Below are 26,365 nucleotides of genomic sequence, written 5' to 3' on the forward strand. Positions count from 1 at the left end.
ACGAAATGTTCACTAGATTGGGGCTTGCAGATGCTCTTCAGATAAATATATAAAAACCATTTTCGGGTTTCTTAAATTTCGATATCTTAATGAGTGCGACAGTGTAAACTGTCGTTGAACCACCTGGTGGTTCAACCAACAGAGTCATTGCTTTTTGTTACTGTAATTGCGACAGGACTGGCTGCAACTGCCACTGGTTACTTGACTAAAAAAACAAAAAATAAAAATGAGAAACAAAGTACAGTCGTCACCTACTGGTGATAGTCAGGTAATGCTAACAACCGGGAAAAATAAATTTTTACCGGTGCAAAGTACGGGTAACGAGCTATAACTAATATTTTTAAGACGGAAACAGAGGATTTAGAAACCCACATTCTTAGATCACTCAAAGTTTCTGTTCTTACTGATTACATTGTTGCTCTAAAAAATTACAATACATAAATATTTTTTATTAATTGAACATGCTTTAATTTAAATTTATCATTATTATTATCATAAGCATAATGTTAATGAACGCAGCGGAGTCCAAGGGGCAGAGCTCTCAGGGTAGACGGGAAGGGCAAGCTATGATCGGCTAATTATTCCCTGACCACAACGGGAAACGCAAGTAACCATATAACACGGGCGAAACTACCACAGGGATGCTAGACTGGGAATTAAAATACATTTTTTCTTCATCTTTATTGGGCTTTTGCTTATCAGTTTATACTAGATTATTGCAGTTCATTAATAAGACATTGTTCTGACAAAGATTATTCAATTTTCTTATCTTCCTTTTTTTTTCTTTAAGTTTTGGGCAACAATTCGTTGTTTTACTTATATTCTTTCTATATTTTTAAAAAAACATTTTTATTATCTTTTATTTTTTAGGATTTAACGAATATCAAAAAACAAAAACCAAATTAAATAAGTTTTATTTATAAATAAATAAATTTACTATTAAAGATTTATTGCAGATGAAGCACTATTTGGTATCATAGGCGAAGCCGGGACGGGTATATTTTGGTATATATACAAAGATGAGTAAAGATATTTATAGAATTTTGTTTATCAGTTTCGGTTGCTTGTGGGCGTCTATAACGGAAGGAGTATTTCCTGATACTTTCTGGTTCAGTGATCCTGAATATTATAATTTCCAGCCTATTCCGTGACGTCTAATTCTGCATAACAGCTTCATTTCCTTGTATTCTATTTATAGTCATTTAGCTATATTTAAACAATTTAAAAAATGCAATTAAATGCATTGATGACTCCAACTAAAAATTCATTAAATTGAATTTAAATACCTGTTTCAATTAAAATTTAAAGAGTGAAGGTAATAGGAAGTTATACAGTTATAGAGAACGTATTATAGAAGTTGATAAAAGCTTTTGCTATTTTAGTAACGTAATTATAAAATAAATAATGAAGAAATTGAAACAAAATAAGGTTAAAATTTAAACGCAAGAAAAGAAAGTGTTTTGAAACGAAGAAATCCAACTAAATATGAAGCCCGACGGATGTTTAAAATGAATGGAAAAGTATCTTTGAAGAAAAATAATTACAGATTGTAGAAGCTTGTTTTAGATAATACAAAACGTTGGTTTAATAACGAATTGTGGAGTAAAAACTAAATAGAACACAAGGCCTAAAATACATAAGAGAGAGATATGTTGTAATTAAAAGATTGATTAATAATGTCTGAGAATGAAGAAAACGAATAAGTGACAAAAGATATTATTTTACTGTGAAATTTATTAAATTAAAACTATTGATCAGGATCATGAAAAGGAAGAAATTTTATCCTTGGTAAATTAATTTTTCGTACATCATTATATTATAATAGCAGAAAAATAACGGTTATAAGTTTACCTGATACAAAACTTAACTACTTCTGAAAATTTCACAACCATTCTGAATGATATGTATAAGAAACGTACCATCCGAGGCTTTATAGAAAAAGGCGAGGGGCGAGCCGGTTATATTATTGCATAGCAGTATTAATCCCATTGAAATTAATCTGTTATTGAACCAGAAAGTGACATATTCACTTCTTTATAGGAAGTAGTTATAAAATAAACATAATTATTTTCACAATGTACTACAAAAGCTTTACATATCTTACAGCCGTTATAAAGAATGCGGAGATAGTGTATGTCATCAAATAGATCTATTTCTTTTCATTTAAATCAACTTGTATATGTTGCAATAAATTTGATTAATCCAGTGATTATGCATAATTACCGGTGAATTTGATTAATCGCCTCCAATTTTGGAAAATAATATATATCATTTTTATATTTAACTAGACGAAGTTAGCGAGCGAAGCGAGGGTAGGTTATGGATAGCCTAAGCCGGGACTCGGTCTTGACGACAATGCCTCTAGTGAGAGCACCCAGGCAGGGCACTCACACCGGATCTCGGTCTTTGTCGCGAAGGGATGAGAGAGTCCCAGTGTCTCATCACTGCCGCCCATCCGTGCAAGCTCAGACGAACGGTAGCTCTGCAGGGGGCTGTCACTCAACTCCTCGCCACCCCATCATCCCTGGCTTTGTGCTGGAGTATCCGTGTCACAAATTTAGTTTCCGCACGAAACCTCTCTGCCCCTCGTAACATACAGTCTATGATTGTGTGTACTGTAAGGTGCCCAGTCACCGATTCACAGAGACGACGTTCAGTAACCCACGTTCGGCAGTCGAATACGACGTGTTCCGGTGTATCGAGCTCTCCGTAAGAAAGGCAAAAGGGATCGTCAACTCTCCTTCTGGCATGTAAGTACACCCGAAACATGCCGTGACCAGATAAAAATTGGATCAACCAGTAGGTGACCTCATCAAAGCTGCGGTTGACCCAAGGCTCAACCTGCCGGATCAGACGATGTGTCTAACGCCCCGTGGAGGACAGGTCCAAGTGGACTTGCCAATCCCGGAACAACCTCCTGTGCATATCAGTCCTGTCAGCTCCTCCAATTTTTCCAATTCTCATCTCGGCTAGTTGTTTAAATGGAGGGATGCCCGCAATGACTAACACTTTCTCAGTCGAAACTGAAGAGTATGCTGAAACGATGCGAAGGACAATCCGATTCTGCACACCCACCAGTAGCCGCCGATTTTGATCGCATTCTAGAGCTTTCAACCAAACAATGATCCCATACATCAGCACAGAATTGATCAAATGGCCATACAACTTCCTTCTGTATGACTGGAGGATGGCGACGTTGCCGAGGAGTCTACACAGTGCCCGCACCATCGCTCCTGCACGATCAGATGTCTCTCGCACTTGAACGGAAAACGTACACCGTCGGTCCAGGTTGTTTAGTTTTTTTTTTCAAGTTATGATAATCCAACCCACCAAGTTGGTCTAATGATGAACGCATATTCCCAAATCAGCTGATTTGAAAGTCGAGAGTTCCAGCGTTCAAGTCCTAGTAAAGGCAGTTACTTTTATACGGATTTGAATACTAGATCGTGGATACAGGTGTTCTTTGGTGATTGAGTTTCAATTAACCACACATCTCAGAAACGGTCGACCTGAGACTGTACAAGACTACACTTCATTTATAGTCATACATATCATCCTCATACATCTCTGAAGTAACACCTGAACTCCCAGAGGCTCAACAGGAAAAAAAAGATTTTATGATAATCTAATTAAACATAACCTAAGCTTGCTTTGCTCGCTGACCTCGATCAATTAATAGTAATATTTTGATTATTAAATAATAAATTCAGTAAGTACTGCTTACTTAATATGCTGCTTATTTTAATATGTAAAATTTGTTTAAAAGGAGAATATGTAAAGTGACCAGTATATTTAATAAATTGCTATATATTTATTAAATTCTCCAACATTGGAGGCGCCTAATAAAATTCACCAGTAATTAAGCATAATCATCAGATTATTCAAATTTACCGTAACATATATACAAAGGATGCTTTTATTGGAGATGGTTTAACAAAATTGTTTTTTGTAGAAATTAAGAAAAAAATATTTATCATTAATAAAAATGTTTTTTTATTTCTTGTAAGTTTTATTTTTAATATAATCAAAGCACATATGAGATACCAGAAAACGTATAACATATATATAAAATGTAATATGTATAAAAGCAGGATTATTCAACACATCAAACTTGCCTGTAGGTATTTCCAGATTTTAGAATCACGTTACATGTTTAAATTAATCTTGATAGGAACATTTTACTTCACCTACAACCACTTTACTTAAGTGATATTCTGACAGATAGGCATCTACATTTCATTTTATTAATATATATCATATACATATATATGTATATATGTATATATACATTTGTGTGTGTGTGTGTGTGTGTGTGTGTGTGTGTGTATTTTATGAAAAGCTTATTCAAATTAATAATATGAATTATATTTATCTAAATAAATACAAAATTAGAACATATTACAAACCCCAATAAAATAAATTCATAATTTCAATTAAATTATAATTCTTCTATAACAAATTCCTTAATTAGTTGCGTATAGTATAATTTCCTTAGACATGATCCAAGGCTTGAAGCTGAACTATTAAACAAATCTGAAAACAAAGTTATAATACTTCTTGGCATTGGTTATTTATTGTTATATAGTGAAAAAAATAATTATAAATGAAAATAGTTCCATATGATTAATTTTTTGGGTCGGGGGTAATTTATGATGAAGATGTATTTCAAAATTATAATTATATGTTTAAATAGAAAAAAAAGGTTTTAAAAAAAATTAAAAAAATCGGTAGTTCTTCTTGCGCCACCAATTCCTAAATCTCCTTCCAGGAAATTTTCATTGATTTTTCGTTGTTTACTGTGTAAGTGAAAAAACTAAAAATATATATATTTCACTAAATTGTGTATAAATAAAAAATTTCCCTAAAATTTCTTTTGGAATGAGGTAGGTAATGAGATTTTGTTGTAATTATTAGTTGATGAAATTTTTATTCTAATGTTATTACTAAAAGATTGTTATTAATAACATTAAAAGTTTAGAAAACCGTAAAATGTTTTGAAAAAAATCAAATAATCGATATTTTTAAACGTTTATCGGCTTTCCCACCCAAAATATTGCCCCCAAAATATTTCTTTTTGGATCACTTGCACTACTACTAAGCTAAGAAAAACATTAAAAAATATTTAGTTGAAACATATGCAATAAATAAAAAGATAGCTTTTTCGATTTTTGGTGAAGAGGGAATTTCAGGGCAATTTTTTTGGTAAGATAAGCACGCACTCAATTACTGAGACGAATATAAAGTGGGGTTATGTTTGTAAAATTTTGAGAAAATTCACTCCAAAAATCTGGACATATTGTCCCCAAAACGTTACCGCAAACAAAATGCCCCATATACATGAGTTTCTACTAAGTTTCATCAAAATCAGTATATCCAGTCAAAAGTTATTAAGCTTCAAACTCGCCAATGCGCGTATTTACGTACCAAAAATACTGTCACATTTTTTTAGGGGGTTCCCCGGTTCATGAAATGTCAAGAAATGTAACAAAACCCATATCCATTTTTTGACTGATTATCATACTTTTTTCTTGGAGGATAGTTCTGATGCCAGGAAAGTAATAATTGTTATCAGGAATTGCCCATCACTATCTACCATGCACACAGATGTGGCAGTTTTACAGACAAAACACAGTTTTTCAAAATAAAAATAAATAATTAAATTTACGATTTCACTTAACACGCGACGGCTTAATGTAAATTAAATAAAACATGCATATGTAAATTAATACTCAGAATTACGATTTAAAAAATACGACAATATTGAAAATATATATCTCTTTTTAAAAACTGACTGCCTCAGAAAATACTACTTTCTTATAGTAATTACTATTATCTTTACTTCATACTACCAATGTAAATTGCTTTCCTTTCCGATCATACGCCTTACAAAACTGTGGGTGCACACATTCAGATTGTTAAATTTATAAACCGATTAACTAAAAATTAAAAAAAATAACAAAATATATGTCATAAAACATCGAAATAAATGAAAAATGCATTTTCAATAAAATATATATTTTGATATAATAAATTTATAACACTATTTTTCCAGAATTTTTTTTTCACATCTTTATAAGTAAAAAATGAAGAAAAAATTATAAAGTTAAAATAAAACTCAGATGTGTAGATAGTATAAGAATCATATAAAATTTATATACAATCAATTTTAAGAAATGATATTTGTTTTTATCGTATTTGTAAAGAATGTGCAGAATAATCTGGAATACAAAACAGTAGTCAATGCGCTTAAATCCACGTAGCAAGATCAGAAAGAATTGACAGGAAGAACACATCAGAAGTAGATTAGCGCTTACAAAAGAGTACGCGAGGCTTGGTAGTTTGTGTTAGGGTTTATATGTGTGTTCGTTGATGAAAAGGAATATTGAAGTACGTACCTCACTTCTTCAACTGATTTAATAATGTAGTTACCTAAAAACAGCATGCCAAGAGCAGAAATCACTTGTTGAACCTTTGTCGATAATTGCTCTATTGTGTTTTCTTATACGTCCTTCACAAACGACAAATAATGAAACTTTACGCTATATGTGATTTTAATTAGACAGTAATTACAGATGAAAGATATTTTAAGACCGGGAGATTATAAAAATGTCGAATGTAGTCAAAGTTAAGTAACACTGTTCGACGTTACAAAGAGTAAATTTTATTTAAGTATGATCAAACAAAAAAATTTCCAGCTTTGTATATTATATATATATATATATATATATATGCATGTATACATGTATATATATATACTTAAACAAACATATATATATATATATATATATATATATATGTATATTAATTTTTATTGTTTAAGTGAGACTTAAGATCTAAATTATCAAACTAATACACAAATTTTTAAAGCTATTTTTTTTCTCTAAAGCTATTTACAAATTTCGACGAGTCGTGTTTTATTTCCTGTATTTTTTATACAGAAAATAAAACAAAAAATAAAAAATCGATATAATCTTTCGAAAAGTAAAAAAAATTTTCTATTTGTAAAAAATTATCAGTTTGTGAAAAGTGATAATTTTTTTTATTCGGCGAGTACTACGGCACCGATTTCCATTAATTATTTTTTATTTCCTTTCTTATCTTATAGATAACATTTCGTCCAAAAAAAACCGCAAGTTGAACTCAAACCAGTAACTACAGCTGGAAACATTAACGGTCAAACATATAAGCGTGTAAAACTCAAGCTACACGTCAAATACGTATAAGAATCCGCGAGTAGCCGATAATAATTACTATTATATTTTAATTAACACAAATACTTTAACGTTAATTAATGGTTTATCGTTTTGTATCAGCCTACAGTTTGTAAATATATGTAATAAGATAAATTCTATTCCTGATATTTTCCGGATAAGAAAAGTTTTGGCCTTTCATCCGGAGGTCTCGGGTTCGAATCCCGGTCAGCCGTGGCATTTTTCACACACACAAAATTCATTTATCATCTAGTAACTGTAAGAGGGCGTGAGTCTGTTGTTACTATGTAAATAAATAAATAAATAATAATTATTATTATTATAAAAGATTATTATTAGGGAAAGCAGTGTAATAAATCAAATTTTAAATATCCTGTTTTTTCCGTTTCTTAAGCTTTGAAATCCAAAAATCCGCGGTAAAGCTAACCTAAAAAGCTAAGGGAGGAGCAGTTCTGTCTTAATCTGCGATGAGTTAAATATATTTAGGAAAATTTTACATCAGCATTTCCATCTGTTTATTATTTATTTGTAAGATCGTAGTAGAATTTTATATGAATGTAGAAAACCGGAAATCCTAATAAGTGGCTACAATAATATACTTCTACTCATGAATTTTGAAAAGAGACTGATTTGTCAGTTGTTGGTAAAAAAAATATATTTTTAAGATGAATCGGAAAACCTTTTTTCCGTTACCAATAATTTTTTTACCCAATTCTACAAGCAAATAAATTTGATAAGGTTATATAATAAGGCATCAATGTTAAATTAATTTAGTTACAAAATAATAATAAAATTTAGGGTCATCAATAAAAAATAATCAAATGTAAACAAAGTCATAGGTAAATTTAGATACAGAATATAACATTTTCTGATATTAAAATTTTAATTCAGAATTAAGAGGAATATAGAGTACAATAAAAATCAATAAAATTACAAGTGATAAAAAAAACATATTTCGTTAAATAAATAAATAATTGGGTCAAATAAAATAAATTGTCAAAAAATTAGAAAAAAAAAATTTTTTAGTTAAAAAGAATGAGTGCATCATATACAGACATTTTCGACCTAAATTTCATAGTCCCATCCATTCAGGAGAAATCAATTGGTAAATCAAGGAGAAAAAGCATGCCAATATATTTTCAGAATTTTCAATGGTAAAGTTGTTTCTGGTAACAGGGTCACAAAATTTAAAATCTTAAAAAATCCCTACATTCAAAATTTTATTCGGTTAGCAATATTTTCCTTATACAGTATACTGACTACAGAATGGTTTAACGACATGTTCGGGGAAAAATAGAATTTTAATGAGTACCCAACACAAAAAATAAAGTCTTATTTAAATCTGTCAATTTTTGTTTACTATTACAACCAATTAATATTAATATTTTATCTAAATAAGGCTGTAAATAACTTTTTTTTTAGCCTCCAGTACCACCGTTAGGGGTACTATTTCAGACAATTAGAATAAATGAATTTTTTTTAGCGTATGAAAATGCCATGCCTAACCGAGATTCAAACCTGGGACCTCCCGATGAAAGGCTGAGACGCTACCATTCGCGGCACGGAGGCCGGCCATCTAAATGAGGCTAATAAAGTTATAAATAATTTTTCTTTATATCATCGAGGTTCAGATAAAATAAATAATTTTTATGATTGTGTTAACCTATGATATCAACTGTTGTAATTATACTGTATGAACGTTTTTAGATACGTTTCCATTAGGATAGGATTGACTTTGTCCGAAACTTAACGATTTGCATTGACAGAAAATTTACTTAGAATAAAAAAATACGGAAAAAAGTAAGGAAAGAAAAAAAATTCAAAGATGAAAACTTTCTTCCTTTTCTCCTAAAAGAACGATTAACATTTTTCTGCTATTTTTTTTTTTTTTTTTTTTTTGTATAGAAACAATATCATAAAAATTGATACATAATAAACTGTTTTTTTTTTTTTTTAATTAATCAAATGTACTAAGTGAATCATACCCAAAGAAATAATATTATTTTTTTTTTATTCGAGTTTGATTTTAAGTACTCAAAGTGGTAGAATGTAAATAATAATGGTGAAGTTATATTATGCTAGAATACAGAGATTCTAACTTCTGGTGATAACAAACGTGGTTTCCCTTTACGTAATTCTCAAAGGAATAGGGTAACGCACAAGGGTATAAAGTAATTCACATTTCTACAATCTCTATTTACTCATGCAGCGTAAATATTTTTTATGTGGTATGAAAAGCTAACCTTTAATAATTTATATAAATATTTATTTCTTATACAGTGTATGGAAAAGTTTTCTAATAATATTTTTATAATAATTATTTTTATTTACTAAAACACTGTTCTATTCAAATATGTATTTTATGATAAAAAGTTTTAAATTTAAAAATAATGTAAAAATTTTCCTTTCAACAGGTTTACTAAAACACAAAAATTAATGTTGAGTAGCAAAAATTCACAAAGGGCGCGTTAATAAAGTTCTCTGATCTCTTTATAGCAGACCTAATCTTATACCGCAATTATTTTAACTCTTTCAGTCTTCTACAAACGACGTCCTTTTTATAAAGGACTAAAACCAGGATAATCAGAATGTGTCTAAAAAAACTTTCTTAAAGAAAAAGAATATAAGTAACACAGACTTCATAATTTCATTTCTTATATAACACCAAACTTTTTTATAATTAACAAAACATTTCACAAAAAAAAAGGTAGTTTAATACAGTTGGCCTAATAGAATAGTTTATTAATAAATAAATAAATAAATATATATATATATATATTAACAGGATCAGCAAAACTGACCAGGGTAATTGATTTCTTCCAATTAAGAAGACAGAAAATAATGAAAAGAAGAATCCAGAAAGAACTAAAAGGGATCCTTTTCTCAGAGAAACGAGTCCGTTTAACAATTTGTTTTTTGCAATACTACAATGGCATTTCCAAAAGCAGTAGGAACTATCGTTTGCATAAGGGCGCGGACGATGAAAATTATTACGCTGCAACAATTAAAGGATGAAGCGGGTGCTGATTCTGCAGGCCAGGAGATGTAAATACTGCCAGGGACCAAACAATGATCAGTAGTTTTGCCAGGCCGTGTTTGGAGCAGTCGTGATAACAAACGATAACAGTGAGTAGTTTCGCAAGCCCGAGTTTGACGCAGTTGCGATAATAGCCATATCAGTAAGCGTGTGATAACGAATGAAGATTACGTCACAAGTATTTAAGCGTGGACAGAGGAAGAATGCAGGAGGTTGTTTGGCGAGTTATTTTGGTATACAGTAGTGAAAGTGACAGTATTCCATCATTCATAAAGTGTATGGTAATTCTATTGTAAACAGTATTTTCGTTTAGCCTCCGGAAGAACCGTCAGTTATTAATTCAGAGGATTAATGAGGATGATATGAATGAGTGTAAATGAAGTATAGTCTTGTAGTCTCAGGTCGATCATTTCTGAAATATGTGGTTAATTGAAACCCAACCACCAAATAACACCGGTATTCACGATCTAGTATTCAAATCCGTATAAAAGTAACCGACTTTATTAGGATTTGAACCTTAGAACTCTCGACTTCCAAATCAGCTGAATTTTTTCGAAGACGTGTTCTTCACTAGACCAACCCGGTGAGTTAAAGTGAATACCCTCAATAATTTAATTTATCAGTATTATTCTCACAATCATGGATAATGAACAGTGTGCGAGTCCACCGAACGTAGACGGGAATGGCGACCGAAGCCAGCTCTGCAAGTGTCTAAGGCGCCGTTCTCCTGAACGGCGTATGTGCAGGGACATATTCCCTGCACACGAGAATGGAGTGCGAAAGGAGCTCTGCGGTCCTGATGTAGGACCCGAGGTGCTACATCACAAGGGTAATATTATTAGAAATATTATTAGAAAGCTTAAATTTCAAGATCATTATAAAAAAAATCAAAAATTAAAAATTCCTAAAACTATTCTCCCCTTTTTTTAATTTTGTACAAAATTTTATTCCATTAATGGCGTATATGTAGGAAATTTTTTGAGTCATTTTCAAAAAATTTATGTTATATAGATATTAATAAAAAATACGTATAGCCACCCACGTACATTCAACTTCCGAAATATCTACAAATGCTATTTGCGGATTTTTAAAACCGCTTTTAAAGACGTTCATGAACTTATTTGAAAAAACCCCGATACCCAACATTTTGGTATATCGCTATACTTTTCCTTTATAGCTATGTTGTTATTACAGGAACACAGATACAGACAGAAAAGTAAAAATTATATGTATTATAAATAAATTAATTCCCTTATTCCACATAAACTGATAACCGACTTGCAAAAAAACAATAACTGTTATTTGTAAAGTTCATACACGTTTAAAAAAACATATATTTCCATAGAAACCAACCTATAATTATTATTATTATTACATAAAAAATTTCCTATGTAAAATTGTTTTCTTTCAAATATTTCTTTATTAAATAAGTTCTCAACATTGAATTATATACTGTTGTTCTGATGACTATAAATAAATTTTTTATTCAGAAAAACAACTTTGATCAACAGTTTTCAGTCGTAGAACCCTAACTGATAAAAGTAAGTAATTAGTTTTAAATATCGGAAACATAACTTATTAATGATTAAGGTATGAGGGAATAATTCTACTGAGTATTTCAAAATAAATTAAATTTTTGTCACATTTTTCAGTAATAAATAATAAATATTCTTATATTTATATAATATAAATATTATAATATTGCAAAGAGCAATATTTATAATTTAAATATTTAATTATGCTCGAAATTTCTAATAATATAATTCTCTAGGTAAAATCTGATTGATACATTTCCATTGTTAATTCCCAAATAAAATACTTAAGACCTATGTTTAATTTGTTTTTAAGGTGTAAATAAAAGAATCTTTTATTTGTAGTTTCTTAACAATAAAAAAAACCTAAAAACATATAGTTCACACTTATTAAGTAAAATACCTAATGGCAGATGGTTCATACAAATTCAAGAAGCCCAACCCTAAAAGCACTAAAGATAACTGAAGAAATTATAAAAGAAAGAGAAACTTTAAACAGAATATTATAAGCTGAAAATAAAAAGTTCCAAGAAACTTTAAAATGCAAGAACAAAAGAGCTGAACTTTCTGAAGAACGAAGAAAAGAGATCAGAAAAAATGAAGAGGTACTGGACAGTAAGAAATACAGAAAAAAGAAACAACCGTAAATAGATTAATAATCTTACGTGTTCCAAGCTGAACAATTGAGAAAAAACACACTTTTAAAAGAATTTTTTGTAAGTAATGACCAAAATACTTGATAATTTCTACTTAATCCTTTTTAAATACTGTATTCCTATAGTGTTAATATAATTGTGTATTATAAGAAGAAATATTTCACAAAGAGTTGTTTAATGGGAAAACAATTCAAGCTCAAAACGTAAAACGGTAAAGCTTTCTGGAGAAAGTAATAATTATTAATTTTAAAATTTTTTTAGGGAATTTATTCTATGAGATCTTATCACATAAATGAAAGGTAAATTTTATAAAATTAATATCTTAACAAAATATCTTAACATTATTGACATTTTTTTAACTCTAAAAAACATCAATTTTTTTCAGTAACAACACTCGTCCTTTTGTCTCAAAAATCATAAAAAACCTTAAAAATAAACAATTCTTTTTTAACATATGAAGGTCATTTATTAATTAAATACGCAAATAACCGTAGAGACAAAACATTTGGTAAGAGGGTTATGATACTTTAAAATTGTTTTGATTATAATTTCACACTGTGATAGCAATGCTATCGCAATGTGGAAACTTGCATTTGCATATGCTAAGTGTTGGTACAGTTCAAAACAATATCACCGATAAGCTCAAGTACCGTGAAACAAGTACAAGATGAATTCCAAACAGTTGACAGATCAACATAACAAGACAAGACTTCGAATGTGTACAGAGTTGAAACAACGGTATCACCAGGAAGATTATTTTTTCACAGAATTCTAGATATGGATTCACCAATACAAACCAGAATCAGAAAGAAATGCGTGCAGTGGAAGCGCACTACTTCACCTGTCAAGAAAAACATTCTGAACCCGACTATCAGAAGGAAAAATCATGATAATCTTTTGGGATGAAAAAGACCCGATTTTTTGATCTCCTAGAAGATCAGAAAATAATAAACCGCGCATATATTGTGGCATGCTTGTCAAAAATAGTGTTTCATTATAAGGCCCGGCCTCACACAGCTCAGGTAACTCGACAAAAATATCGACACATCGGGAAGTACTACCTCAACCCCTCATACAGATTGCATTTGGCCCTATTGGATTTTTCATTTGTTTAGTCCACTCAAGGAGGCCCTACGGTAAGATTTTTTTAATAGAAATAATCTCAAAGAAAATATGCTAAATTAACTTCGACTTCAAGATAAAGATTTCTTTACGGCAAGCATAAAATAGCTGATTCAAAGATGGAAAAAGTGTTTTACTATTCGCACCACGGCGGCTGACGCGAGTGGTAGCGTCTCGGCCTTACATCCGGAGGTCCCGGGTTGTAATCTCGGTCAAGCGTGGCATTTTTCATACGCTAAAAAAATTACTTTTCATTTCCTACGCAAAAGCTTCGAGTTTCTGTTGTGAATTTTTATCAACCAAAAAAAAAAATTATTTCCACTTATAGATTTCCTTAATTCGTCCACGTATCAACTAAGCAAATTTTTAGCTAAAATATAGAAGGAAAACATTAATTTAAGTAACAAATACAACCACAAGAATAGTTATGAATTAATATATATTATCAATAAATATATATTATTATATATTATCAATAATTAAAATAAACAGATCAACTAGACTCATAACCCTGGATATTAAAGATATATACACTAATATTGACACAAACGAAACTAAAAATATTAAATATAAACAGATTATCGAAATTAAATTTTTATACTGAACGGTTAGGTGAAATAACACATATACTTTTACACTTATCTAATAATAACTATTTTAAATTCAACAATAAATTTTACCAACAAGAAAAAGAACTGATCTCAGGTTCACCCCTCTCAGACATCATGGCAGATATTTACATGGATGAGTTTGAAAATTAATTTTTACCTAACATTTTTAAAAATCAGTAAATCCTTTTATACAAAAGATACGTAGATGATATTTTAATTATTTTTGATCAGAATACAGATAATGACACAAATATAATTTTTAATAAAATTAACACGCTTATCATAACATAAATTTCCCGATAAATCATGAAATTAATAATAATTTTAATTATTTAGATATGACCATTTAAAAAAATGTTAATAATATTTTTGAAGTAATCATTTATAGAAAACTAACACAACATAATACTATAATACACGCTAATTCATCTCATTCATGGAACTAAAAAGTAACAGCTTTTAACTCTAATTTAAAAATAAATACTGAAATAAACATTATAAAGAATATAGCAATACTGAATGGCTACAATGAACTGATCAATAAATTACACCTTAAAATTAAAAATAAAATATACATAAAAGAAAACGTAAAACGATTTCGTAATGACTTAGAAAAATCTAAAGGAAAAATAGAATTCAATCCATTTTATAAATATTTTGATAAAATATATAAAACCTATTTTATTAAAAATAAAATAATAAATTTTATAAACAATTATAATCATAGTAAAACAGCAAACTTCAAAAATAAAAGTAACTTAGACAAGGAGTACATAGCTTAAAATGCGAAGACTGCCCTTTAGAATATACAAGTATGACTAAGCGTTCTTTTTCAACTAGAGCCAAAAACATATTAACATAAAGAAAGGCCATTTAAATAAATCAAATTACGCTAAACATATATTACAGAATAAATATAATTATAATCCTGGTAATATTACTAAAATATTAAATATTTCTAACGATTTTCATAAAACCAATATCCTCGAAAAATTTAATACATATTATTGTAACAATAAATTAATCAACGAACAAACTAAATTCGAGGATGATATTTTATTCAAACAAATAATTATCAAGACAACTAACCTGTTTTTACTCTAACCATTAAAATTCATAACAACTGCGAATTTTCTACACAACGGACGTAATTTTACACTATGACAACCAGTTATGATATTAATATTTTTTAACTTAGTAATCTACTTATTTTTATTTTAATTTAAATATTTTTAAACTAAATAATTTTTTTTTCTGATGATGGTCGAATGGCCAAAAGTTCTTGAAAAAAAACCACGGATAATTGTAACTGTTGGTATGGTTGAATTTTAATTTATATTATTACATAAACAAAAAAAAATGTTGCTGTAGTTTGTTAAAAAGTGAAAAAAAAAATCATATTGATTAAATAAGCATTTTTTTAGCTTCAGAGCAGTATGTGCGTGTAATTCTACTGGATAAAGTGTATTGTATGACACACCAAATTTTACAAAAATGTGATAAAATTCAAAGAAACTTACACAACTCATCAAAAAAAAGCGCATCAGTATTTTACAGTAACTATCATATAAATGATAAAATAACCTAAATGAGATATACAGTATCAGACTATAAAACGAATTGAAACCGGATGTGCGAAACAAAAAATAATGTCCGCTGAATTTAAGATAAAAAAAAAAAAAAAATTCTAATTCGTACATAAAAGAAATGGTTAAACCGGATGTGTAAAATAAAAAATAATATCCGCTGAATGTAACAAAATCCTAATTCGTACATTAAAAAAAATGGTTAATACTTACACGTAGATGTAACGTGTTTTTGTAGCGTTTATTTGAATTAATTTTACCCTTCTGAAATTAATATGAAAAAAGTGGTTATTTCATACGTAATTTTAATAAATTACAGCATAAAAATACATAGTGTCCAAGAATTAATTACTTATTTTATTTTAGTGAAAACGTTAATCAGCTTGTGCTCAAGCTGATTATGAGCTGATCTATGTAATCAATTACATAGATAAGATTGCAGTCGAGAAGACTTCAGTCGTGGTGGTTCCGGTGAGGAGGAGACTCAAGGAGATTTCCTTTGTTCTGGATGGCAAAGACCCTTCCCGGTTGTAAAATATCAAGGAGTCTGGCTTGACCAGAGGAGATCTTTTCAGCTCCATATCCTGCAGGTGGTGAGTCAGGCACTAATCAGGGCACTATCCGGCAGCTTACCAACATAGTCGGCCAAGATACTTGACTAGAGGTGACTATACGCTCACGTGTTGACTCCGTCATCCTGTACGTGTGTCAGAGTGGTCGTGCGGTATAGCAATGCACAGTGTGCACTAACCAAGCTGGACAGTGTTTAGAGAAGGCCGGCACTACCTGTTTGCTGCCGGTAAAACGATTTACACAGACGCAGTGCTGGTGGTTGCGGCTCTTTCGCAGATAGAGTTGCTAGCTCGCCACATCCGTGGAGGGGGGGGGGCTGGAGCTGGTGAGGAAAGAGGCGTATTCCAGACTGATGGCAAGATGGGAAGATAAATGGGCGGAGTCCCCCAATGGAGCTTGGATCAGGCGGCTGTTTGTTTCAAGGTGTATGTCAAACGGTTCAAGATATCTGAGACGGATGCATTTCCATATTTTGGGGATATGGATGTTGCAAAGCATGCAGTCTTCCACTGCATTAGGTGGGAACAGACACGGCAGGTGGTTATAGGCAGGTTGGTGATCGCAGTGCTAATAAAATATTTGTAATACGGTGAGTACTTGAGTCCATGCGGAGCTGGGCCGTGGTCGAGAGTATGGTCACGGTAATTATTAGAGGGAAGCTGGTGGATGAGTAACGGGGGATGGCCAGTCCTCGAGGGTGATCAGTGGGGGCTCCGTTGGGTCGTCATCTGTCAATGATCCCCAGGGAACGCCTGATCCAGCTGCTTGGAAGCTGACTAACCTAGGAGCAGCCCGCAATAACATCACACTGACCATGCCTGGAGCCAAGTCCAGTTCCTGGGAAGGGGAGGTTTTTTAGTCGGTGCGAGCCCAACACTACCGTCTTGCGCGGGCAGACGATGGCTGGTAAAGCTTTTTCCTCCTCCTACGACAAAAAAAATAAGATTACATAGAAAAAGTAATTTTGAACGAAATGTTAAAACATTTGCAAAATCGGACATTGGTATTAAATCTGTTATACAAATCCCCTTTTTTACTTGTACAAAGGAAATATGTATCGCGAAAAATATGAATGTGATCGCGAAAAATTTTGGTTTTCCGATTTCAACGGAAATATCCATTTTGACCATCCCTGAATCCATTTTGACTAGTTTCGGCGTGATGTCTGTACGTACATACCTCCCTGTGTGAGTATGTACCTCGTACAACTGAAAAACTATTAGCGTAGGATGTTGAAATTTTTTATTTACGGCTGTTGTAACATCTAGTCGTTCACCTCCCCTTTTGATTGCAATCAAAGCCCAAAAGAGATTTGATTGCAAGCCCAAAATCCAAATATTAGGATTTTGGACTTTTTCTGCAGTAATAAGCCCTCATTGAGAGCTTTTCAACTATGTATCATAAGTGGTACTATTCATTGGTTCCAGAGTTATAGCCAAATAAAATTTTAATTAATGAAATATTTGGATCTTATAAGGTGAAGGCAAATCGGTTCAAATCAGACTTCATTTTCTTTTCTTTTTTTTAATTTAAATATATTGATTTATTAATAAATATTATCTGATTGTAAAAAAAAATTACAATAAATAATAAAAAAATAAAAAATATCAGAAGTTATTAATGAAATAAAGTTTTTTGTACTTTTCATTTTACAAAACGTGTATATGTAATTTAAGAAGTGTACAAGGAAGTCACGTGGTGTCCACATCAGATTTTTTTTTTTTTAATTTCCATTTAAATTTGTGGTTTTTACTGTATTGGATAAATATATACAGTAAATAAATTTCTTAACAAAGAAATTTGATATCATAGAAATTTGATATCATACAAGTTACCAGTAGTAATATTTAAAAATATTAATATCTAATTTTCACTTGAAATGTATTTGACAAACCTTTACCTATACATAAAAAGATCGATTGATTATAAATTAACTTAAAATCTTCGAACGTCTTTGGAATTCTAATTTAATTTTTTCTGGTATACTTTGTTATTATTTGAAAATAATTTAAAGATATTAAGTTACATCGAATTAAGCAATTAAAGGTTTAGCACTCGCATGATACTTACAGATTTACAGTTTAAGATTTTTAAATTTGCGTTGTCTGATAAATTAATAAATATATTCATTTTATAATGTATAAAATTATATACGCAATAATAACTTATGCAAATTTAAGTATAATAAATCTTAAATAATAGTTACTAGATATTCATCCATTTAAATAACAATTAAACCTTTGTTATTAATAACTGAGTTTGAAATAATTTAATTTTTTGTTTTTTAGCAGAACGTTTATTTATTTTACATAAGTGATACGTAAAACTTACATTATACATCCATTACAGTTACAGTAACAGGTGGAAACTTTCAATATAAAGTAAAGTAAATACATATTATTATTCTGTTGAAAGTTTACAGTTTCGGATAAATTTTTGTGCATCAATGAACTTGCAGCTATTACCATTTTAATTTACATCCGGGAATGTATTTTAAATTTGAAAATAAATAGGAAAATCTCTGTCAATAACAGAGTAGGGAACTGTTAACAATGTAATGGAAGAATCATTGGTTGAAACAACAAATCTTTGCAAAAGATCTTATCCGATTTAGTAACTAATTACACGCACGCGTACGCGCGCGCTCACACACACACACACACACACACAAACACAGAGTTCATATATTTGTCAATTACATATACCATTACAAAAAAAAGGTAAGAAATAATATTAATATTTTCAATGATTTTATTTGAAATATCTGGATGATATTGTTATTGTATTTTGTACTTCACGTCGGGAGATATGAAAAAGACTTTAAAACTTTAAAAAACACGTAAAAATTTATTTAGATGTGTAGATAGTTTTCAGATTCAGTTGAGGTATCATTTCATAGTAAAATAGAAAAAAAATTGAATAGAAAACAATTTTTTTTCTATTTTTCGATTTTTTCAATTTTTTTTTAAATTCGGTTCATTAGTAACGAATTTGGTCACCAGCGCTGTTACTAGTGTTCTTAAAAATGGATTCATTTATTGGTGTGGAACGTGCTTGTTGCAGGTTTTTATTTCACTATTTACCGTCAGCAAATGCAATTCAACGTAATTTCGTAGAGAATACGGTAGGAAGCCTCCTAGTAGGCATATAATTTACTCTTGGCATCAAACCGTTGATAGCACAGGGTGTTCTGTTAAAATACAAAATCACCAGGATGCCCACGCGTTTCTGAAGCTGCGGTAGAAGAATTCAGAGAAAGCTCGGCATATTATCCGAAAAAAATCAACTGGATGTGCGTCACGTGAGACGGGCATTCCGCAAACGATTGTTTGGCGCGTTTTATGTAAACTATTGCACAATCTAATTCACTGCAGATGAAGACAAAGTTGCTCGGTTGCAGTTTTGTATAGAAATGGAAAACTTACTTTACGTAGTTTCTACTATGTAAAAACGTAAACTAGCAATGTTATTTATACCTACGTCATTATATTACGTGATTAACTTAAACGAATTAGACACCATCATTGATTAATGATAGGAGGGAACATTACCTATTAAGACTGTTCGAATTTTTAATTTGTTAAAAATCATTTTATTTGTAAAAAATCAATTCTGTGCCCTTTAAAATGTTGTTAATGGGCGGGGATATCCATTTGACTAGTCTAATGTTCATGTTGTCTTTATCTTTTTTGAGGTAAGTTTAATCTAGCCAATCTATAAAAGGGGCGTGTACCAAAGTGTACACACCATTGAGTTGGAAATTTATGTGGTTTAGGTGAGTTATTGCTTTCTATTCAAGTTTAAAAACATCTATATGAATATTTTAATTGTATTTTTTATATTTCAAAAACACCTACTAAAATATTGTTTTTATAAAGTACTATTTATTTGTAAATTACTAATTTTTATTATAATTTCTCAGTTTTCTTTTTTACATACACATACATATCTAATCTGTGTATTTTTAGTCTACCAAGACTAATTAATTAATTTATATTTTAAGAAAAATTCTTGATAAGCGGTATTTGGCTTGTAATCTTTCCTCTCAAAGGATTTTACGTAAAAAAATTAGACAAGTATTAAAAGCGGTTTTTTTGGTTTTTTTGTTAGAGAATGACGTAATTACTTTGAAGTGGTTAACTCTTTTAGTAAATTTAGTAAATAAATATGGACCGAGTGATTTCAATATATCTTTTTTTTCGACTTACCTTAAATATAGACGTAGTCCAATGTTATATAAAAAGCGGTTTTTGATTTTATGTATATTTGATATAATTTTTACTTTCATTCCTTTTTTATGTTTTTTAAAGTCCTCAGTTATACTGTTTAATAATGTTTAATAAAATTCAGGGAAATTTACAAGAAAATTATTCCCATAAAGGTAGTTTTTAACCCATAAAAAAACTTTCTTAACTTTTTCATTATGTCTATAATCGTTAAGTAAAATTTATAATACACGTGGGTAAAATTAAATATTTGATTAAGTTTATATGTAACGTTTTACACGTGTAAGTTAATGTCATAACTCATAATTTCTCTTTGAAAAAATGTTTAATAATTCTTTGTTTTAAGTGTTATGACTACTCAAATTAGTCTAATAATTACATTAATATTAATCTTTTGTCAATTCTACCTTACCCCGGAACCAAAATTACCAAACGTTTAGGGAAAATTTTGGAACCAAAATTACCAGTCCTGAAAGAACAGCTATGATGGTTTGCGGTCTGATAACGAAAATAAGAACTATATTGAAAATAGATGGAGATGCATTTTGTCCACAATACTTGAAAATTTTAGATATATAGCTTTCCCCAACAGTCACGAAGGTTACTTTTCTGCCTTTTCTGATCAGTAAACTAATAACGAGTACAACTGTTTCACGGAAGAATTTCAGGAAATTAAGATATGGAAATTAAGATACTGATCGAGAATGATGAACAGAGTCAATTTATATTACATCTCACCAATACGGTATAAACATTAGTGCAATATGCCACAAAACTTTATAACTTTTTTCCGGGCGATGATAACTCAAAAGAGAAAGGGAACTCCTGGAGATTGAAGTTGGAATAAGCGATGAGCTTCGTTTCCAAAGTGTTGTAGAGGTAAATCGAATAATAAGTCAGAGCGGAGTGAAGGAACCTACTCCTTTCTTTGTATTACCGTTCAATCTTCCCGTAAAACTGGAGATATAAAAGTAGGTTACCTATCAGTTCGAGTTCGACCATTTATCTCCAAATCACGGCAATATTTCCAATGTCAAGTGTATAGTCACACTAACATCTTGCTCAAAAACTGCAATATGTGCTAATTAAAATCACAATGGCACTAATTGTCAATGTAATTTTCAAGAAAATGTGATAACTGTGGTTGATCACATTCACTTTGCTCACGAGATTAACCAACGTTTAAAGAAGAGAAGTCAATTCTCAAAATGTATAGTGAGCGGAAGCTACCTTTCCGGCTGGACGAAGCAAATATAAAAGGCGCTGAAATCCTGAAACCCGGTTAAACCAGACGTCATTTTTGAGGCAAGCCCTTGAAAATGCGGTAATAAACAGTGCGGATCCTGCAACGAGTGAAAAAGAGCATGTTTAGATGTTATATGATCAAGCTGCTTCACTCACAGCCACTACGTCAGAGCTAACTAAGATGAAGTCAATATTTGCCGCTAGTAAACCACAGTTAGTGTGATCCCTCTGAAAGTTCTTCTTCCCAAGGTTTTGAATTTACGGGCAAATGTAAATACAGGTGGCAGTAAGCCATCTAATAAGATAAGGGAGTCCATACCAATACCTCGTCTGGGTTATCGTCTACGAATTCCCATTTTTTTAAATCTCCCCTTCATCCCGTGGTATGTTTGAAAAGAAGAAACTGGATTTCTACAACTTTATTGTTATAGTTATGGTTACAATGCTTCATCGTTCTTATACAGAATGCACTCACGGCAAATATATCTCTAGTCCCCATTTTTATGAACATTATTCAGTGGAATCTTCTGTCCCGCGATGGGCGCAAAATAACCTTTAATAATTTGCTTCCAAGAAATGTACCTCCTGCGGCAAGATGCATTCACACTCGGGGGTTATTTTTCTGAAAGATATGACTGTCTTGTAGACAGAATCTACTACAGTAGATACACTCCGACACATCAAGGATACTGTTGCCATGGGACTGTACCAGTAGAAAAATTCGCAAACAGGAAGTGGTCCTCTGCCGATTGCGATTAGGATATTCCAGAGCTACTCAATGATATTAAATGTTATATGAGCTAACCATATTAATTATTTTAATTTTAATCTTAGTTAATATTAGTAAGGGGACCTTTACACTTGGACTACAATAAATTTTATTTATTTTAATTTTATATTTTATATAATTTTTTAAATAAACTATATTTTATTTTAATTAAGGTTTTAATATGTTAGTTGTGATACTAGTTGAAAGTTTTTGTGTTTATTGTAATATCATTTATCACATGTTTGTTCCGAACGAAGATAACGCAAAAACGTTTTACGCCCAAAAAAACATTATTTTTTCAAAAAGAAAAAATTATCGTATTTTATATAAATGTTTACATTTTTTTTTTGTCTTCAGTCATTTGACTGGTTTGATGCAGCTCTCCAAGATTCCCTATCTAGTGCTAGGGAAATGTTTACATATAGGAATAATAGATCGATTTATATATTGTTAAAGAATTAAAAACGGTTGATTTTTTACAAGCCATCCACTATATAGGGATAACAGTAAAATTAGTGTTTTCTCCATTTTTTAACCCTTTTTCCCTCCGGAACCACCATTAGATATATTTCAGAGCATAACATGAAATGACATTGTAGCGTTAAAATGCTATCCCTGGCCTAGGATTTGAACCCGGGGCTCCTTTTTTTTTAGCCCAATTTTAAAAATATCTACTACGAATCTATGACGAATCGACGTTACAAATTCAGATTACCAAAACTAGGTCAGCAATTTTAAAAACATTTACAATTCAACTTCATATGATAAAAAAAGCTATACGGTTAAGTGTGATGTTATTTAATTAAAACAAATTAATTAAACAAACTTTAATAAAAGCAGAAAATTTATACGATGAATATTTATATAAAAGAAAGTTATATAATTTATTTTCCTTTTTACAATTCTTTTAATTATTTAAATAATGCTTTAAGTATAATAAAATATATTAACAGGTTCATAGTATTATAACAATAATAAAACTAATAAAGAAAAGATTACTTGATAAAAATTCTTGAAGACAAATTCTTAGTCGAATGAACAAAATAAAATTAAATTCTTCACTGGTGTAATGTTTTAAATTGTTTCATAATAATACAATCAATTAAAATTTTGAGATCTCATCCAGTCTTTACGTTTTAAATACCAGGTTTTCTTTTTCTCATCATCTTAACTTTTTCAATTATATTTAAACTAACCAAAAACTGAATTTTATTAGAAGTTTTTTTTACATAATATTTTAATTAATATCAAACTATTTTCAATGTAAATTAATAGAAATTCTATCAAAAAATTATAAGTATTATTAAATTCTATATTAATTATTTTAATAAAAATTTATATAATCATTTTCACAATACTGTGGATGACATTTTAGACTAAACTGCATGAGAATTAAGTAACCTTTAAAAGATCTATATGTGAAATGTTTGGAGAAAACATATGGTAGCCTACATTCAATATAATATAATACCTTTTTATTTAATATTGCTAGATAAATTTAATGATATTCACTGTTGGAGGCAAAATAAGTTTTTTTTTATAGCGTAAAAAACTCAATTGTCCAGTAAAAAAATTTTACTCAAAGAATTGTAATAAAAATTTATTCTTTGTAAATGCTAGAATATTATTAGAGATATTTATTGTTTGATAATATCATATTTTAACTAGTAGAAATGTAAAATATTATTTTTTGTTAAAACATAACCGACCTGAACACTCGTAAATTTTTTTCACCACTGAATAAAAAAATATATATGTTGTAAATTATTTTACAAGTCATGGTAACTTTGTAATTATTAATTCTACATTCATGAATGAAGTTTTCGTATAAAATTTGTTCCTGGCCACCAAATTCGCCATTTCTCAGAGAAATGATGATTAAAGAGAGTGGAAATGGCACAAGAGGGAAGGCTAGCCATTGTGTGGCGTCTCGGCGCGGCGGTAGAGGAACATCTTCAAGCAGCTGCGACAATTCATCTTGAAGAAAATACAAGTAGACCTCAAAATTTAAGCAGCCAGGTAACGGTCCAAACAGTTGACTATAAAGAACGCTGCACCATACTATGATGCTATTTCATATTCTAACGCTATTTCCATACATTAATGAATTTTATATTCTACTGCAGCAGTTGTATTACTTTGTTGTAAATAAGTACGGCACTTGTTCAAACTAAAATTCACAAAAACCTTCGCTAACGAAAGCATGTTCACAGTACCCTACTTAATATACCTTACAGAATGATGAAACACTAATGATCAGTTGTATTGCACTGCTGATCAGTTGTATTGCCCACTTTGAATAATAATTTATTATTTATTTCTGTCATTAACATTTTATTTTGATTTTACAAAATAAAAATTAACATTAATAAAATAAACACCTAAAATGAATTTGGTTTTACATTTTGATTTTACAAAATAAAAATTAACATTAATAAAATAAACACCTAAAATGAATTTGGTTTTACAAAAAGATAACAAGTAACAACAAAGTACTTTTCTGACAACAAACAAGTACAAATAGAACAAGTAATTTTCTGACAAAATAAAATTGAATTTTTCTAACTTTTCTTTGTTTTATTTAATCCAACTTATCTTATACTCTGTCAAGTTATCTTATCTTATTCTCTGCAGGGTTTTTCATTGCTTTTCGTTATAAATTTCTCAAACGCTGCTGCATAAGAAACGTATAATAACGTCCTATAAATAACGCCCTTAATTAACGTCCTATAAATTTCAGTACGGCCTCATTTTACCGAGATAACTGAATTCCAAGCGAAATCTTTCACTAGCCGTAACTTGCAAACGAAGTATTTGGAGAACTTCGTGATACGCTTTCCGTAGTTGCCAGATTGTTGGAACACGGAATTCTTGAAACAATTGTTTAGTACAGTAAAGTGTCGATTTCTCCAAGGCCTCTTTTAATATATACTTTTGTATTATAAAAATTTTATTAATGTGTACATTTACCGCACCACCCCATGCCCTTGTGCTATATAGTAATATTGACTGAGAATATTTAAAGTAAATTAAACCTGCATATTCTGGCGTCTTTTAACTATACTACAAAGATTATTTACATGATGATCCGATCTTAAGTACGAGTCACTTGTAACACCAAGGTATGTTACATGTGGAACTTTCTCTAATTTCGGGCACTGCCACGATTTGTTATTTCATTAGCGCATAGTTAAATTATTAAGGTTAGTTGACTGATCACAGGTAATACGGGTAAAGGTTATAAATATAATTTTCTTGGTATTAACTGTCAATATATGATCAGTGAACTAAGATATAACGGTACCAAGACCCGTTAAAGCCCATCATAGCTAGGAACAGGGAGGATGGTGTGGTGACCGGAAGCATGACAAGACGGGTGTCTTCCACTATGGGGTTGAGATGGTACCAAGACCCAATTCAGTTAATTTTTTAACTTTATCACCGAGGGAAATAATATCACAACCGTTCAATTTCAGTAAATCAATATATATTAAAAATAGTAAAGAATACAGTTCTCTGGGTCACACCACATTCAGAAGTGTTTTTCATAGAGGTTTTTCTGTTTAGGTAAGAAATTGTGATCTATCTTGTAGCTAGTAAAACGTTTAAAGATGTTGCTGTTGAATGCACCCGCTGAATGCTCCTTCCTTAGAATTTGAGAATGTGGGATTATATCAAAGGCTTTGGCCAAATCGAGAAAACTGCCAGTCTTTATTTTGACATCCATTAAATGAGTAATAAGCATCATAGGTCTTTTGTGTTCTCGGAAGTTATATTGATTTGTGTGAATTACATTG

The sequence above is a fragment of the Lycorma delicatula genome, chromosome 7 (assembly GCF_047948215.1).
Source record: "Lycorma delicatula isolate Av1 chromosome 7, ASM4794821v1, whole genome shotgun sequence".
In the NCBI taxonomy this organism is placed as follows: Eukaryota; Metazoa; Arthropoda; class Insecta; order Hemiptera; family Fulgoridae; genus Lycorma; species Lycorma delicatula.